A 17,619-nucleotide genomic window follows, 5' to 3' on the forward strand; every position below is an offset into this window, starting at 1 on the left:
AAGCACCCAAATAACCACATTACAAAGCAAGAGGCAGTTCAATGCCACACAAACAGAACAATGTGTTTTAGACCCTTAGAGGAGGAGCAGACCATCTGCATCCATCTGACATAACAAGGAGGCACATCTCTGATCAGATCATTCCCTGCTCAAAAATTTTTCAGTGGCTCTCAGTTGCCTACAGCATAAAAGTTCAAACTTAAGAGCCTGGCAGCCAACCTTTTGACCCCCATCTCACACCCCTTCTAACTCCTTTTCATAATGTCTCTGCTCTGGGATAGATACCTGACCTTCCCTGCACAGGACCAGGGCTTTCATGGCTCTAGCCTTTGCCCCTCTGTTCAGAATGCCCTCCCCTCTCAGCTCCAAATCATGCAAAGCTGTGTCACCTCTTCCACAAAGCCTGCCCAGATTTCCCCCAACCAGAAGGAATCGCTCTGTAACCTGAACTCTCCTTGGACTGGCCTCTCTCTGTTCTGATACTTTTCTGCTTACAGTTATTTGTGGATACATCTGTTTCCCCTCTACTGGATTGAAAGCTCCTTGAGGATTTGTTTATTTGTACATACTTGTGCTTGGGCGAGGATCAGAACAGACCCTGGTAAACAGTTGTGGGAGAGAGGGACAGGGTAGTTTTGGGGTAGAGGATCATCAGAGACCTGGTAGTAGAGGTAACCTGACATGACTTGAAAGCAGGGGTGGAATCTCAACAGGGGAAGGTGGGAGGGTCCAGGGCTTTCTGAAACTAACAGAGTAAGTCACAGCATTCAGTTTCAGAGATCACTTGGGTTGCTACAAGTAGGATGATTTGTCTTTTCCTCTTGGATTGTGTGGCCGCTTGGATCAATGCTATAGACCCTTTCCCCAGAAAATGTACATACCCACAGCATTTCACAGAGAGTACCTGGACCCTCTAGAGGCAACGAATCCCCAAAGCAAAAAAAAAAAAAAAAAAAAAAAAAAAAAGGTTGAGTAAAGACAAGAAAGGTGAATTAGAGCCGTATTGTAATGGGCTTCGCAGTCACAGTGAAAGTTGTGTTTGGTTCAGCAGTTCATTGGGGCAGGTGATGGTTTTGTTTGTTTTAACTTTTTATTGAAGTATAATCTCATGCAGCTACTTACCCAGATCATAAGCATAATCCCCCCCCCCCATGTCTGTGGCTGAACACACACATGTAGCCAGCACTTAGAAAAGCCCCTTAGTGCCCCCTTTGCCACCTTCTCCTTCAAAAGTAAACCCTAGCCTGATGTCTAACAGCATAGATTAGTTTCCCCCCATTTTTGTACTTAATGGACACCTATGGTATATATTCTTTTAAGAATCTGGCTTTCAGTTAACATTATGTTTGTGAGATTCATCCATATTGCTTCATGTATTTGAAGCTTGTTTGTTGTCATTTGCTGTAGAGTATTCCATCGAGTGAGTTACTATTCTCCGGTTTTGGTCATTTGGGCAGTTTCCATTGGGGACTGTTATGAATGGTGTTGCTCTGAACACCTTAATGCATGTCTTTTTTTGAACACATTTCTGTTGGTATTCACCTAGGACTAGAATGGCAATGTGTAAGTGTTCTGCCCAAGTGAATACTGCCATAATTTACATGCCCACCAACCAGTTGATGGTTTTTAAGGAACATCTTATGACTGGAGCTGAATTTTAGATTTATCTGGCTGTGGTATCTTTGATGGCCCAGAGCACTGGTTTCGAATTGTGTTTCAAAGAGCCCTGGGAATCTGCAGAGTCCCCTTCTGGGGGCTGCGCCAGGGGAGGGAGAAGGGAAGGTTGAGTTGTGGTAGTGCTGTTCATTCCCAACCACCCTCTAGCAGAGCAGGAGAGCTCTTATCTGTTGATTAGCTTTTGCCATTATCTAGGATTGCTGGCCCACCACCAGCCATCTGACAGGTGGACAGCTGTTGGGGGAAAACTCAGGGAAACCAAGAATGCCAAGGCCACTACTGTCCTCTCCCAGCACACATCAAGGGAGGGCCTGACCAAAAGGTCAATGGCAGGGCCACCAGGGGGGGAAATGTGGACTGGAAAATAGAACATGTAGGACCCGTCACCTCACTGGATGTCAAGGAACAAGGGGATTGTTGCTGAGACAATGTCCTGAGTCTAGATAACTATAATAAAGGCTGTTGTATTAGCAGGGAGATTGAGAAGCCAAATCCAATGAAGGACCCCCTGTGTCAAAGAGGGGGAGTCCGACTTCTGGTGAGTTTTAGGAGCAGGCAGGGCTATCTGGATGGGGTTCCTGCAGACAGGTGTAGGGCCAGATATAGATGTAAGAGCCTCTGCCAGCCCTTGGGAGCAGATGAAAAAGAGATTAGAGAGAGGAAAAACAGGCACTCAGGCAGAATCTTCAAGGACTCCGACAGGGGAAGATGTCAGCCTGGAGACAGAAGGCGATCAGAGACATAAGATGTAACCAGAGAGGACAGGAGACAAGTCAGGAGGGTGGGACAGTCCAGCAGTGTCAGTGCCAGAAAATGGACTTGTCCAAAGAGTTCTTCAGCTTTATCTAGAATCATGAAATTTCACGGAAGTGTCTTCTTAACCACCAGTTATATTCAAGGTTATGTGCATACTGTGCTGTTATCTTTGAAAACTGGCAACAGTGTGCCCTTGCACATGGTAACCAGAAATTTCGGTTTACTCTGATACCCTTTCCCAGAATATCCAGGCTAAAAGAGAACTTACTGTATTTGTGGGTGTGGCTTTAATTTTAAACGCCTATAGACACTATTTTCTTTCCTGTATGCTTGCTAGCTTTAAAACCCACTTGGTGGGAAAGCTGTCCTGCCCCTCCCTCACTTAGGCCGGTCCCCAATTGTAATGTCTTGGGGGCTTCAGGAGTAGCTCTCTACTGACCCCCGCCCCCTATGTGCGTAATACTTTCAGGGCACTAGATGCAGCTCTGTCCCCTTCCCAGTCGACTTTAGTGGCACATATAGTCCCTGCTTTGGTCATTATGATAATAGATAAATATTAAGAGCTTAAACCAGTGGTCTGGGTAGTTCTGAAGAGCAGGAAAGGAATCTAAAAAAAATATGAATAAACAAATAAAAAGCAGAATCAGACCTCTAAATACAGAGAACAAACTGATGGTTGCCAGAGGGCAGGCGGTTGGGGGAGGGCAAAATGGGTGAAGGGGAGCGGGAGATAACAGGCTTCCAGTTCTGGGATGAATGAGTCACAGGATGAAAGGTACAGCATAGGGAATATACTCACTGGTATTGTGATAGCGAGTGGTGACAGACACATGTGAGCGTAGCATAGAGAATTTGAATCACTATGTTGTGTGCCTGAAGCTAATGTAACTGTGTACTCAGATTTAAAAATTACAAAAGAAAGAAAGATGCATAGAAGAGGCACAGAGCACTTGTATTGTTCTCCCTTTTTAAGGATGAGGAAGCAGAGGCCCAGAAAGAGGAAGTGACTTGTCCAAGGCCACCAGCTTAATTCAGGCAGAGCCATGAGGGAGACCCGGGCGTTGTACCTTAATAGCCCTGCTACGACGTTCAAGTCCTGTGGCTCTTTCCCTAGAATACACATCCGCATCACCCGGAGCTTTTGCCAGGACCTACCCCTGATATTTGGATTCTGGAGGTTTGGGAGTGAGGTTAGGAATGCAGGTGCATTGAACAAGCTGCCCAGGTGATTCTGAAAGGCAGCCTGTTAGAAATTCAGTTTCTAGTCACTTTGTGGTTTCTGCCTTTTGCTCCACATTACCTCTTAAGTGCAGGTATAATCTGCTTCTAAGAAAATGTCATCAACTGGGTTATATTTAAGAGAGGAAAAACCAATCCTTTCCTCCATTTAAGAAGAATGTGAGGGTGCCCGGGTGGCTCAGTTGGTTGAGCGTCCGACTTCGGCTCAGGTCATGATCTCGAGGTTCTGGTGTTCAACCCCGTGTTGGGCTCGTTACTGTCAGCACAGAGCCCTCTTCATATCCTCTGCCCCCTCTCTCTAACCCTCCCCCACTTACACTCTCTCAAATAAAACATTTAAAAAATAATAACAATGAAAAAGAAGCATGTCTATATTAAAAGTGGAAACACACTACATATTAAGAGGGGAAGCACCTGACAGCTTACTAAGAAACAGAAGTCTTATGAGGTAAAAGAATTCCAATATTTTGCCAATTATCTACAAAAATATCTTACTAACTGCATAAATGTGTAAGCTAAATTCAAGCAGTTCACACAAGTCCATTAGTAGAAATTAAAATACAATTCAGTCATTAGTTGACCCCATCTAATATAGACAGTATATGAGAAGGCACTTTATAAATTGCAGTCTTTTAATAGCATTATTGTTATATCAGGCTTACTACATTAGAAATAGAATATCAGGTTCTACATTGGGTAAAGGCAGAAGTAATATACAAACACGTGGCCACATCTGCATGTGACACTTAAGTGTGTTTTCCCAGAACTGAGCTTGGTATGGCCTTCATTTGTAAGGGAAGGCACAGGCCTCCAGTGGTCATGTGGTCACTGAGTCTGTTCGTTTTTAAATGTTGACACTGACAGGCGATAGCTGTTTGTAAGACTTGGATGCGTGGATTTCTTGGATGCGTGTAAGACTTGGATTTCTCTGTAATATAAACACGTGCTGTTTATTTTGACTTACACTCTGTATAAAAGTGTTCCAAAGAATCTCATGCACTTCTGAAAATATCCCAAGGACAAACTTTTGATAGAATCAACTCAACCTTCTAGAACTCCTATTTGGCCACAGACAACTGAATGCTGATCTCCTGTGATCTCTCTCAGGAGTTTAATCCCTGGATTCATTAAGTGTTAGAAAAGTTTAAGTAACTTTACAGTTAAATACATGAATGAATAAAAAGTATTGATATTGCTGTATGAACTGTTAGGATTTGCTTGAAAGCGTATATTATGCCCAAGGCTGCTCATAAAATGAATTACCCTTGGGAAGCAGCCTTCCCTCCCTCCACTTTAAGTAACTGACCTGTGCAGGTGAATTTAAGCAGTGGAGGCATTTGGGGCTACTTCTTTCTTCCCAAGGCTTGCAGCAGCAGAATTTTACTTTCCTGTATCTATCCTTAAGGGGTCACAGGTCTCCTAAAAGCAAAGTCAGTACCACCCTCCCTTTCACACGTACAGGAAGGAGGACCATATACACACTAGTACTGTATTTTGGAAACCAAGTAGAACTGTACTCAAGGCAGAGAAGCAGTTGTGTAAAATGTTACATTATAGTTCAGGGATGTTTAGTATGGTTCCTAATTGATATTTAATTAGAATCAGAGCTAAACAATGAGTTTCTCTGACTTAACCTCTTGGTCCAGTAGATAATGCATCTGGGAAAGTATTATCTGAAGGAATCCTTTGTGTTTTTTGTTTGTTAAAATATTTATTTATTTATTTATTTATTTATTTATTTATTTATTTATTTATTTATTGAGAGAGAGAGAGAGAGAGAGAGAATGCGTGCGGGGTAGGGGCAGAGAGAGCCTCTCAAGCAGGTTCCACACTGTCAGCGAAGAGCCTGACACAGGGCTCGAACTCACAAATCTTGAGACCATGACCTGAGCCCAAATCAAGAGTTGGATGCTTAAGTGTGACTGAGCCACCCAGGCGCCCCTCTGAAGGAATCCTTTTGTCATGTGACGTGATTCCATTTATTTGAGAAATTCTAATGTTCATACACGGGGTTCAGGCCCTTACCACTCGCCTACGATACTGCCACAGATCCTTGTGTCATCATTTATTATTTATCATTTACCACTTACGGTAAAGTAGTTACTGAGTTCCTGCTCTGTGCCCGGCCCCAGGACTATATCATCCCTTTCGTTTCCTAAATTATGAAGAGGAAAAATTGCAAAGCTGTCACTTCCTGCCAAGGCCAATGACTTACTTCACTTAACAAAATACCCTGTAGGTCCATTTGTGTTGTTGCAAATGGTAAGATTTCATTCGCTCTTTGTGACTGAATAATATTCCATTGTATGTATAGACAACATCTTTACCCATTCATCTCTCTGTGGGCACCTAGGCTGCTTCCATATCTTGGCTGTAGTAAATAATGCTTCAGAAAACATAGGGGTGCATACATCTTTTCAAATTAGTGTTTTCGTTTTCTTTAGGTAAATACCCAGTAGTAGAATTACTGGATTGTGTGTTACTTCTATTTTTAATGTTTTGAGGAACCTGCATACAAAATAACAAGTACTTTGAACTGTGAGGGCCAGCCCAGATGTTCATCTTGCTGGTCACCCTGGGAATCCCGTAGATTTTGCTTTTCCTCAAAGCGGTTATCAAGTCCGGACATGTTGGAAAGGAGGTAGGACATGTTTCCTGCTATACAGTTAACGGAAGGTGAGATGAAAGAGGAAAGGAAAAGTAAGAATCCTATTTTGTCTTGTGGCATTATGGTTATGGGTATGTGGACCACGGCCTTTTTGTGTGTGCGGGTGAATGCAGGGAGAAGTACTTCCTGGCCATTTAACATCGACATCTGTGACCCAGAGCCTGAGCACTGTGTAAAGTGGGCAAAGGGCCTGGATTGTGGCTGTTTTAGGCCCCTGTGTGCCTCCTTAAAAGGCAGTTACTTCCTCTATACTGTGGACATTGGACATACTTGCTATATAATGATCTGGAGGAGGAAATGGTAGATAATAATTAACATATCTTCCATTCTTTAATGCCAGGGCTCATCTTCTAGTGCATATTATTATTGTGTTACAGGTTGTGAAGTATTTAGGATCATTGAATTTTACTTTTAACCTTTAATTCTTGAAATTTTCAAACCTATACAAACTGATACAAAAATAGAATGAATTCTGTGTACCCATCACTCAACTTCAGCAATCAGCCCGCGATTGTCAAATGGCCAGTCCTGCTTCCTCCATCCCCTCCCCCACTCTCCCCACTCGCCTAGTTTCTATCACATTTGTTTTGCCCTGAACCTTTTTTTTTCTGTCTTTAGAGATCTAATTCAACTTTGCCCATGAAATGACCTGACAAAGTCTCTAATAACACTTGTCTTTAATTCCATAAAATAACGCTAAAGTGATTACATGCAATTGGGATTTTTCTTTAATTTGAGAGAAAGAGAGCACTAGAGAGAGCAAGCATGAGCAGAGGAGAGGGGTAGAGGGAGAAAGAGAATCTTAAGCAGGTTGCGTGCTTAGTGCAGAGCCTGACGTGGGACTTGATCCCACAATGCTGGCAACATGACCTGAACTGAAATCAAGAGTGGGACGCTCAACCGACTGAGCCACCCAGGAGCCCCAACTGGGGTTTTTCTTAATGGTGATGCTTGATGCTGAGAAAATTCCCTGGACTTCCTATGCATGGAATTAGACAGCAAGGGCTCTTTGTGCCTGGCTTCCTTTGCTCAGTGTGATGTCTGAGAGATCCGTGCATGTTGTTTGCGTGCACCTCTGCTTGGTTTCTCTTTGCTTCCCACCTGTAAGCTCCCTTCTGGCCTGAGCTGCTGGGTGCCTGCCTCCCTTCTTTTCCACCTCTGTGTCTTCCAGGCCTCCTTCATCATCCTGGAGCTCCAACCTCAGCCCATGCTTTCTGGCCCTTAATCTCTCTAGCCTCTTCACACTCTCCCTGGTTGTTCAATGCTCCTCCTCCGCTTTTTGAAAATGCTCAGATGACAGCCGTCTCTTGAAACAATCCTCCCACCCCTCAGAGTTCCCGTCAAGTTCCTTGTCTTCACTACACTGCCACTTCTCTAAATATTCCTGACACTCAACCACCTGAGTTCTTGGATTAATAGTTCTCTCTTGTGCCCCTTCTCATTTGACCTGCGTTCACTTCGTGCTCTGGAAAGCTCACCCGGGGGTCCCCAGGAACCCCTTAACCACCCAGTCCTATGAGCTATGGTCACTCCTTCCTTCCTGTACACAACCCCGCCCCCCCAAAGTGGCTAATGACTGGCCCTCCTCCTGGTTTTGTGAGTTACAAATGCTGGGATTGATTGAGATAGAGATAGAGAGAGATAGAGAGAGATAGAGAGATAGAGATAGAGATTAGATAGAGATAGAGATCGTAAAAATATGACATGTGGATGCAAGCACAAACTCTGGAACCAGGCTGCTGAAATTGGATTACCAGCTCCTCTGCATCTACTCCTGAACTTGGGAAAGCAATAGTAATAACCCCATAGCATTGTTTTCAGGAGTAAAAGAGTTAGTATCTGTAAAGGTGTTAGAACAACTCTTGGCAAGCATACAACGTGCTATAGACGTGGTAGCTGGTGAGACCAAAAAAGTAAAAACTTACAAACTGCAGGAGTGCATAAAAGCAATTCTAAAAATCCCCCAGTTCTCACCACCTAACAATAGCTACATTTTAGAATATATATCCTTCTAGTATGTTTTCTGGGTATAACATTTTTAAGCAAGCATATCTATATAGCATTAACTTGGCCCTTCTCCCCAACATTCCTCTCTCCTCTTAGCTGTCCCTGCCAGTGTCACCCTGTCCTGGCAGCCCCCTTGGCCCCCTCTCTGCTCCTTTGAATCTGCCCTTTTTGTCCACACCCGTGTGAGGAAGACCCCAGGAAGCTTCCCGCTCTTTTCTTCAGGCCCTCCCTCCGGTGTGGTGCTGAATCACCACTTCTGGGCTGCCAGTCCCCATTCAACCCCAAGAAGGAAGTCTTGTTCATTATTAATGTCTCCTAGCTCTTGGATCCAGCTCTTTCTTTGCGTTCCGGTCACCTTCATCTGTTTGATGAAGTCCTAGGAACAGTAATGATGGGGACAGACAGCCTGTGCCAGGCTCTTTTTTTTGTAGGATTGCATTTAATCATTACAGTCCTGAGAGGTAGGCACTCTTGTTTATCCCATTTTACAGGCAGAGAACCTAAGAGTTCAGTGAGGCTAAATCATTCATTCAACATCCTGCAACACTAAGTGACACAGCCCAGATTTGAACCCAGTTCCATCTGACCCCAAAGCCTGGGCTCTTTACCGTATTGCCTGTCCCTAGGCCTTCCATGGAAATAGTCTATCTTGTCTTTCTCTGTCTCCCAGTTCTGTGCCATCCAATGTTGCTCGGTTCTTTTTCTGTTAATACTCCCTAGGTCTGTCACTTCTGCTCAGAAACCTGTGGGGCTCCCATTTTCACATAACAGAGTCAGCTTTAACCTACTTTCTGCTGCTCCCTCCATATCCATTCTGAAATTCTCTTCACTCCTTGGCTACCACCTACCCAGTTCCTTCCCTTCAAGGATTGATAAGTTTAAGAAATGTATCCTTCACACACCTCTCTGCTGCCCCAAGTCCCCACTGACCATCCCCTCCCCAAGCTCCTATGCTTACCTTTGTCTTGCTTTATTGGCCTTTTAACTATCGGTCTGGTATATGCCACATGCCTTGTTTGTTGGGCAGCATAGCCCCCACCGTGACTGTAGACTCTTGTCAGCCTTCTCTTTGACCCTGCTCCTCCAGTGCCTCCAAGCACCTGGCCCCTTCAAAGCAATAAAACGGCTGCCTGGTTGCCTCTTAATCTGGATTAAGATTGGATGGATGCAGCAGCACTTGCCTGTTTCTTTGCTTTCAGTCATCTATTAAGTGTTTGGGTGGTTTGTCCAAATGGACTGCAGGCAAGCAAGTGAACGTCTGTCTGCTTAGCAATATCAGAAAGCATGGCCTTTGCTTAAAGTAGATCAGATGCTAGGCCTTTATGACCAGAATCCAAAATATCTCTGTTCTTCTGCTTTTGAGGGTAGAACAGCTATGTTGTAGAGAATGTCCTGGGCAAGGGATCCCATTGTAGATCACCTCCATCCCTGCTCAGCTAGGGCAAGTGGTAGGGGGTCCAGGAAGGCCGATGGGAAGGGCTCCCAGTTGGTCACAGACATATGGAAAGGAAGGTACAAGTTCTCTGGGTGTGAGTATCAAAAAGGCCACAGACAACATTACAGGTCAGAGTTTGTTTGGAATGTATGCCCCCTTCCTTTGACAGCTTTGGGCCTGTGTCCTTTGCCAGGAATAACTTCCTCAACATGAAGGCTGTGTGCCTGTTTAGTCCTAGGATAATGCCAGGGATATGGACCAGGCTTGGTTTAAATAGACCAATTGTTGATTTATTTAAAAGCTGGATTCTCCTCCAGTTTAAAAAGTTCTAATTCTGAAATCACCTCCTCCTAACGTAGTAGTTCTTCATTAGGGAGCATCTGAACCACCTGGTGGGCTTGTCAAACTACAGACTGCTTGGGATACCCCACCCCTCCAGAGTGTCTGAATCAGGAGGTCCAGGTGGGAGGTTGAGAATAATCCTTATTTCTTTTTTTTTTTTTAATGTTTGTTTATTTATTTTGAGAGAACATGAGAGAGAGCATGCCCCCACATGTGCATGAGTGGGGAAGCCGGGGGGGGGGGGGGGGGGGGGCGGTTAGAGAGAATCCCAAGCAGTCTCCGTGCTGTTAGCACGGAGCCCAACATGGGGCTCAATCCCATGAACCATGAGATCATGACCTGAGCTGAAATCAAGAGTTGGACACTTAACCAACTGAGCCACCCAAGTGGCCCAAGAATCCTCATTTCTAAGAAGTTCCCAGTGACGATGTTGCTGTCTGCTGGTGTGGAGACTAACCAGTCTATGGGGACTTCTCCACTGGGGCCACTCCCTGCTCTGAGACTGCTTCCCTTCACAAATGCTTATTAGCACCTCAGGGTACCAGGGAACTGTATCTCGAATATGTTCTTATGTTGTTTGGAAATCATTCTCTCACTTCATATAACATCGTTTGCCCCCCTCCCCCCAAAACAGTGAGTCCTTTTAAGGCAGGAGATTTGTCTTCTGCTTCTCTCATCATTCCCACTTCCGCTTTCCAGCCCCAGCAAGCTCCTCACACAGGACCTGCAGGTGGCTGCAGTGTGCAGTGATGGTTAGGAACACCAGGGTTCATTTCAGCCCTGGCACTTACTTGCAAGGTATCCCAGAGAGCTTTGGTTTCCTCATTGGGAAAGTGGTTAATAATCCCACCCTCATCATGATCTCCAGAATAGAGTGGTAGTTAAAAAGTAAAATAGGGGCGCCTGGGTGGCTCAGTTGATTAAGCGGCCGACTTCGGCTCAGGTCATGATCTCTTGGTCCGTGAGTTCGAGCCCCGCGTTGGGCTCTGTGCTGACAGCTCAGAGCCTGGAGCCTGTTTCAGATTCTGTGTCTCCCTCTCTCTGACCCTCCCCTGTTCATGCTCTGTCTCTCCCTGTCTCAAAAATAAATAAAAAAACGTTAAAAAAAATAAATAAATGAAAATAAAATAAAATAAAATAAAATAAAATAATAAACAGGCTACAGAGCCATGCATATAGCATGCTCCCATTGGTGTTTTTTAAGAGAGATATGTAAATAATCATGCTTGTGTATGCATCACATGTCTTCAGAAGGCGACATGAGGAACTGATAACAGTGATCACCTCATGTAGTCTAGAGTAGGACAGCTAATTTTTGTTGTATGCCCTTTGGGTAAATTTGTTGTTTAAAATTTTTACTAGCAGCATATTGTTTTAAAATTTAAAAATTAGTTAATGAAATAATAAGTTCTTTTTCAGAGTAAATAAAATAACTTTAAATAAAGCCCATAACAGTGCCTGGCACAGAAAATCACTCTGTAACTGTTAGCTTTTGTGTTGAATATTAAATAATTATAGAATTCATCCATGTATTTATTAACAGACAAGATTGCCAGCTGCCCCTTAAGCCAGCCATGCAAATATGAGCAAATCATTTCTCAAGCTGTCTTGCTATGTTAGGTAGAGAGGAAAACTTGTTTGCAAAGGTCATACTCATTGTTGACTGCAAACACATGCTTCTGCTGGATCCTGGCCTGACATATAGCCTAAGGGGCTGGGTCCTGCACCCCTGTAGGTCACCATCACATAGCTGCGCCCTACGGCCCCCCTTCACTGGCTGAAAACCTGTTTGGGCACAGTATGGGGGTACAAAGCAATCAGCACTGCCCTCAGAATCTGGGTGCTACACAAGTGGCCAGCCCATGCTGAAGGTGAATGTTCACGGGCAGCTTGACCCCGTCAAGTGTCTGGGACTCCACCCAGGCTTCTCAAAGCTGTGAAGGGAACCAAACAGGCGGGTAACCTTTGGCTTGGAACAGTCCGTATTTTGTGGGATACTTGTGGGAAGGAGCAGCAGGGTGTATCCTGTTTCTAAGAAAACAAACACCCGACACAAACACCCCAGAGTGAGACGTTCACTGGCTGATGTGTTGGTGGCTACATCTTACCCAACTGTTTATTAAGGCCCCATTCTCTGCATTAGTCAGTGTGACAGAGAAGATGGCGTGCGATAACTCACCTGTCTGGTTAAGGGTGTGGCTTTGAAGTAAGAGAGATCTGAGTTCAAATTCTGTCTCTACCACTTACTAGCTATCTGATCTTGAGCAAATTATTTAACCTAAGCTTTAGTCTTGACAGATATGATAAAAACTGAGCTCTTAAGGTTGCAGATGATAGTAAATGAACTAATAACGGTATAGAGTATTTTTAAATAGTACCTAGCACAGAATAAGTAATGAATAAATGTTACTGGTATACTATTATTATTCAGCTAAACTTCTCACAGTCTGGTGGGAAGACAATATTCGTACATACGAAGTCAGTTACATAACAATAAGCATTAGCTGCCATATCATTAGCACCAAAATAAAACTGCTGGATGACAGCTATACATCTTCCTTCAGAAAGAGTAAACATAAGTACACACACAGCTCCTGCTCCCTGCCTCTCTCGTGCCTGGGCCATCCCCTATGGGTCCTTGAACTCCTAAGCTTTAAGCATTTAGCAGGAATTCGTAAAGGGAATAAATTACTGTAAGCAAAAGCAAAGAGGCCTTCCTAGAAGAGATAAAAAAGTGAACTAGGGCCTAAAAGAAGAGAGAATTTATTTTATTTTATTTTTTTTAATGTTTATTTTGAGAGAGAGAGAGAGAGCATGAGTGGGGGAGGAACAAAGAGAGAGGGAGACACAGAATCCAAAGCAGGCTCCAGGCTCTGCTGTGTCAGCACAGAGCCCGACGCGGGGCTCAAACCCACGAACCGTGAGATCATGACCTGAGCCCAAGTCGACGGTCAACTGGCTGAGCCACCCAGGTGCCCCCAAAAGAGAGAATGTAAATAGGCCAAGAGAAGCAGGCAGAGAACTTGCTCAGATACTTGCAAGAGGACTTGTAAACACAGACCACAAGAAAAATGGGGAGTGTGGTGACAGCTCCCTGGCACTAAAGCAGCATCGCAATGAAGCTTCTGGGTCTGGCCTCTGGAATCAGACCGCCTGGGCTCGCATCCCACCCAGGCAGCTTGCTAGCTGTTTGATACGAGGCATACACTTAACTTCTCAATGGCTCAGTTCCTTCATTGGCGATGAGAAGGTTTTTATTATGGTGGCAGAAATATTAGAGAGGATCTGGATTGCAAAGCTGAGCCCTTTGGACTCTTCTGGGGGGACTGGAGAATCCTCTTCTGAGACCAGGGGAAATAAATTGACAGTGCCATTGTATCTGTGCATATACTGGTCAGGATAGATTAGATCGGAGAAAGAAAGACGAGAGGCATGAGTCCTGTTAGGGGGCTGATACAGTGGCCCTAACATGAGGTGCTGGGAGCCAAGACAGAGGTCAAATAGCAGTGGGGAGAATGGGGAAGAATAAAAATAAGGGGTTTGTCAAAACATAGGGATCAAGAGAATTTGGGAAGTGCCAGGGTCTAAGGATGCACTGTCTGGTGAGGCAGCCACTGTGTGACTCATGAATACTTCAAGTGCGGCCAGTCCAAATCAAGATGTGCTGTATCTGTAAAATGCAGACCGGGTTTTAAATATTTAGTACCAAAAAAAAGTAAAACATCTCAGTAATTTTTTACATGGATTACATTTCAATTTTGGTCATATTCATCTAAAGAAGATATCAAAATGTCACTTTTTTCTTTTTTTCATGTGGCTACTAGAAAAAACTTTAATCACATATGTGGCTCACATTTCTATTGGATAACACTTGGCCTAAGGAATTAGGAGAAGGCAAAAGGGGATGCTTCAGTGACCAGGACAGTGGTGGTGTCACTCATAGAGAAAGGGACACCAGCAAGGTTGGAGGCAGGCAGTGGTGTTTCACTGGGTTTTCCATGTGTTGTGTTTAAAGCAACTGGGGACCATTTTGCATGTAAATTTTTTAAAATTTTTTAGTGTTTATTTTTTGAGCGAGAGTGAGCAGGGGAGGGACAGAGAGAGAGAGGGAGGGAGAGAATCCCAAGCAGGCTCTGCACTGTCAGCACAGAGCCCAACGTGGGGCTCAGCCCCACAAACTGTGAGATCATGACCTGAGCCGAAATCAAGAGCTGGATGCTCAACTGACTGAGCCACCCAGGTGCCCTGCATGTAAATTTATACAGGCTTTCATTTAAGACATTGAGATTGTGGTAAGGCATTGTATGCGAAGTGCGTTGGTCATAGCTAACGTCATAAGGGTAGATCAACGTCTACTGAGGACCAGTGTGGGTCAGGCAGGTGCTGTGCAATGTATATACGTTCTTTCATTTCCTCCTGGTAGCAACCCTGTGAAGTAGGTACTATTATTATCCTTTCTTATTTTACAGATGAGGAAACTGAAGTTCAGAGAAGTGAAGCAACTTGAGGTGTAGTGGTGATGAGCCAGGATCCAAATTTATCTGTCAAAGCCCTGTTCACTCTGCTACATCAGTCCTCCAGGACGGAGCCCTGGAGAAATGAGAAATGAGAAAATGAGAGTCAGAGGAAGGAGCTGTACTGTAGAAAGGAATATCACTGGACAAGCAAGAACAGGATAGTCTAGCATCACTGGGGAGAAACTTTTCCAGAAGGAAGAGGCTGTTCAGAAAACAAAGTTAGACTTTTATAGCAAAGAACTATGTTAGATGATAACAGCTATTTCAAGCTGAAGGGCACTGAATCCTGTAAGTTCAGGTCATTAAAAAGGAGTATTTTCCGGGGCTTGTTCAGAACCCTGGAAAGTTAAGCATGGATAGGAAGTGGCATTCTTTTAAATGGACATATTTTATTCCCAGGCAAAAATAAACGTGAATAGAACCAAGAGGCAAGACTCTGGCAATCATTATTGGTGTTTCTCAGGAAGACCAAATCAAAATTACATGGGAAGCTTTAAATACAGATTCTTGGGCCCTGCTGCAGACCTATTGAATCAGATTTTTTTTTTTTTTAATAAGTGCCTCAGATGTTCTAGATATACAGTGAAGTTAGGAACCCGCTACTCAGGCTCTGCAGCTCTCTCCTGGATTTATTACCCAGATTGGCTCATTCTCGTGGCTTCCAACCAGCTTCGCTAGGGATGATGGGATCATCCTCTGTCTTTAGCAATAGCCTTACCTAGAATCTGGGACAGTCCTTCTCTTAATGAAGAGCAACCAATTCTTCTTCACTTCAGTCTTCTTCCAAGGCCACTTTCTCAACACCTGCTGTCATTGGTATGGAGACCACCTATCTAAATGAGTAGTGGGCCCTAAATGGAGGTCATGTCTTCTTTTGTCCAGGGCTGCTGACTGACAGTTCCCCCCCTTCCTTCCCATTCCTTCCTTGTACTCTTAATGTTCAGAGACCAGCAGTATAGGGTGGTGATTAAGAGGATGACCTTGGAAGTCAGGTGGCCTGAGTCCCAGCTCTGCTACATAAATCAGCATACTCTTCAGCAAGACTCTTTTGGCCTCTCTGTGTTTCATCTGTAAAACAGAAATGATAAAAGAACTCATCTCTAAGAGGATTAAATGAAATGATTCATGGAATTCACTTACCGGGCACATAATAAATGGTGGTAGTTGTCACATTTTGTCATTATACCTACAACAGTAACATTGTCACCACCATCATCATTATTATTCAGGGACATGTGGCTGGATGGCAGGTAAAGTGAACTCATCAAAGATACCAGATGAGGACCTCTCAGGGGTCTGCAAGTATAAAAGCATGCTACTTTTAGAGGATGCACTCTTGAGGTCTTGAGAGAATGCTGTTCTTACTCTTTTTTATTCTGCTCATTCTAAGCCCATATAAACTCTTAGAAGAGCTCCAGTCACTCTGTCTTCTCCAGCTGCAGTGGCATTTTCCACTGTTCCATGCAGCCCTTCCTTATCACGCCCTCTCATTTTTCTCCCCCATGGGCCGGTAACTGGTTCTTTTTGCTCTTTGCTCTCAAAATTGGACGGGAACAGGGCAGGACATGGGGCTGGTCACAGGTTCACCACTCTTGATCTTACAGCCTGTGAGGTCTGGTTGGGGAGAAGGAGAAAGAGAATGTTATGGCTTGCATCTCCACGTTTTCAGGTCTTAGGGTTTGATGTGTTCAATCGTGGCATGATAATAATAGAAATCACAGCTAGCCTTTGTAAGTTATTTACAGATTACAAAACAACAGATTAACAATTGTGTATCAGTCAAGGTTCAGTTACCGCAAGCAGCGTGCTTGGCAGTGCGAGCAGAATGGGCTTTCGTACAGGAGATGAGGTGCTTGTGTAATCAGTAGAAGGGCTGGAGCAACTGGTTCTTGACTTCTCGACCGGGACCAGCTTCCAGACATCACCACAGAACTGGCCCCGGGGGCCCAGCAGGAGGTGGAGAATTGGGAGACTGCTGTAGCCACACAGTTTCTTAGCACCACATCGATAGAGACTGCATGCTGGGATGCTCCCAAAGAGCAACTTGCTCACCGCCCTGCTTGCCAGCAGAAAATAAGCCAAGCCGCAAGCACCGGCCTTCTCACTTCCACCTTCAGATCTCTGATGATCACATCCCTATCCCTTTGGCGGAGCCCGCATCCTCCAGATCCCTAGTTGTAAGAGAAGGAGCCGTGGCTCGTAGATGTCCATCTTCTCCCTGCACCTTCACATGTTCTCCCCTCTGTGCCCATCTGTCTCTAAATTCCCTCTTCTTTTTTCTTTTTTTATTTGAGAGGGAGAGCGTGCACAAGCAAGCAAGGTAGGGGCAGGGAGAGAGAGAGAGAGAGAGAGAGAGAGAGAGAGAGAGAATATATCCCAAACGGTCTCTGCACTGTGAACACAGAGCCTTGATGTGGGGCTTGAACCCACAAACCTGTGAGACCATGACCTGAACTGAAATCAAGAGTTGGATGCTTAACTGACTGAGCCATCCTGATGCTCCCTAAATTCCCTCTTCTTATAAGGACACCAGTCATATTGGATCAGGGCCCACCCTAATAAGCTCATTTAACTTAATCATGTCTGTAAAGGCCCTATCTCCAAATACACTTTATTCTGAGTTATGGGGGGTTACTTTTCTTTCCATCAGGGCGGTTCAGTAGGGCGCCCCAGGAGGAAGGTAGGGCAGTTGTTCAGTGCCAACCATCAGGGACTGCAGGTGCCTAGAGTACTTCTCAGAGGATGTGATCAGAAGGTATAGGTACTTAACACTCAGCAAAAGTATTCTTTGTATTTATTATACTCACATGCTTATGTTATCTGATGCTCTTAACAGCTCTTTGAAATAGGAAAGTATTATTATCCCCACTTTTCCCATGAGAAAATTGAGGCTTACATGGGTTGTGAGTCCTTCCCTAGGGCCCCAGAACTAGGCAGTGGCAAGGGCAGGAGTGAGCTCAAGTCCCCTGCCCTAATCC

General features: G+C 44.5%; 1 protein-coding gene across 6 annotated transcripts in view; it reads left to right on the plus strand.

Annotated features, from left to right (window-relative positions):
* GNG12 (G protein subunit gamma 12) overlaps window positions 1-17,619 on the plus strand; it is a 125,081-nt gene that overhangs the window by 100,223 nt on the left and 7,239 nt on the right. The window lies entirely within an intron of this gene.

Source organism: Prionailurus viverrinus, chromosome C1, assembly GCF_022837055.1.
Source record: "Prionailurus viverrinus isolate Anna chromosome C1, UM_Priviv_1.0, whole genome shotgun sequence".
In the NCBI taxonomy this organism is placed as follows: Eukaryota; Metazoa; Chordata; class Mammalia; order Carnivora; family Felidae; genus Prionailurus; species Prionailurus viverrinus.